Below are 2,061 nucleotides of genomic sequence, written 5' to 3' on the forward strand. Positions count from 1 at the left end.
CTCCCAGCTCTTAATGCATTGCTTTTCCTTCTGGAGCATCAGTGAGTGTTTGAACCTTCTGTAATAGTTGCATATATAGTAGTTATATATGCAACTATTACATACACTGTAAAAAAAAAAAAAAAAAAAAAAAAGTAAAAAAAAAAACTGTAATTTTCTGGCAGCAGGGGCGCCAGAAAATGTCTGTTAAAAAACGGAAAAATACTGTCAGGAAAAAAAACAGTAAAAAACAGTCAAATAAAATGGCAATTTCTTATCCTATAATTACGGTTTATTACTGTTATTCTACACGGTTTTCACTTAAATGTACAGGTAAATACCGTAGTTTCTGAATTTTTTAACAGATATGTACCAACATTTTGAAGTACTGAAATCTGTTTTGTACCTTTGTAATAACCTGATAACCACCAAAAGCAGGTGATGACAACTACATCACATGATGAACCGCAGCCCATCGCAAGGAGGTTTTAAATAATAATATATATAGAAAGTGCACAGTGTCATTCACACCAACAGTAAACACCATCATGGTAACACAAATAAAACTAAAATAATGAAAAAAACATTAATTTAACAACATTAGATGTAACGTACAACCCTAATGTACAAAACTGCCAAGAAAAATCTAAGAAGAAAAAGTTATTTCAACAAAAAAACATTCAATTAAAAAAAAAAATAAACACAGGGAATTCTGGGAATGTCAATTTACGGTTATTCACTGTACATTTTACGTTCTTTTTCACTTCAAAAAATGGTATACTACCGTAAAATTACATGCAATGTCCAACAGTTTTTCACCGTATATAGAAGGGGAACTTACCGTTAACCATTTCACAGTTTTTTACCATTAAATTCACAGTCATTTTTTTACAGTGAATATATATAGTCCCTCAGTTGTCCTCAGTGTGAAAAGATGGATCTCAAAATCATACAGTCCTTGTTGGAAATGTTTCAAATACACAAAAATGCTGGGGGAAAAAAGAATATGTAAGATCTGAAGGACTTTTCTGAAGGACAGCAGGCAGTTGAACTGATCAGGACAAACAAGGCACTCACAAACAACTATTACTAAACAAAACAAAAAAACAAGCTCTTGATCATTCAGGTCAGTACTAAATAAAAAAAAAATAACATGCATTTTGTACGATCCCTCATATTTTGGTAAAAATGAACACTTTGCAGATTCTGCGAGGTGTATGTATCCATCTATCTATTGCATATCTTCATGTTTTAAAGTCCAATAATGCTTTATTATATCCAGTGTTGGGGATAATGCATTACAAGTAATGCAAGTTACATATTACTTTTTCCGAAGTAACTAGTAAAGTAACGCATTACTTTTTAATTGAGAAGAAAATATCCGAGTTACTTTTTCAAATAAGGTAGTTACTCTTCTCCCCCCATTTATTGATTAAAAGCTCTACTGTCCCATGTTGAGAGAAATTGTAAGATGTTACTTTAGTTCTAGAATAAATGTGAACATGCATTAATTCATCTCACTCACTAAAAAAACAGATACAGTATTGCTCAAAATGAATAAAAACAGTGAAATTCAACGCAAACCTGCAATAATTAAATGCCGACCTTCGATGATCCAATTCATCCGTACTAATAAGCAAAAATTACTCAATCTAACATTTGTTTTCCTTTTTTTTTTTAATTGCTGAAAAGTTGACATTTTTTCTTCTGGGGTCTACTGTACAGACGTGAATTTACTTTTCTCTAAGCCTGAGGCTTTTGGTGTAAAAAGGCTTCTACATTTGATAAAAATAGAGATTTTTGTATTAAAAACAAACAAGCAAGCCCTGCCCAGATTTAAAAAGTAATGCAAAAAGTAATGTAACGCATTACTTTCCATTAAAAATAACTAACGTTAATTAGTTACTTTTTAGGGAGTGACTTAATATTGTAATGCGTTACTTTTAAAAGTAACTTTCCCCAACACAGATTATATGCAAAAGAGCATTAAATTAACCTTTATTTGACAAGTCAATTGTCAAATGCAACTGTCTGCATCCTAAAACTTGAATGTGGCTCAAATGATTTGGCTTTCTAAACCAC

This window comes from Garra rufa, chromosome 7, assembly GCF_049309525.1.
Source record: "Garra rufa chromosome 7, GarRuf1.0, whole genome shotgun sequence".
Classification (NCBI taxonomy): domain Eukaryota; kingdom Metazoa; phylum Chordata; class Actinopteri; order Cypriniformes; family Cyprinidae; genus Garra; species Garra rufa.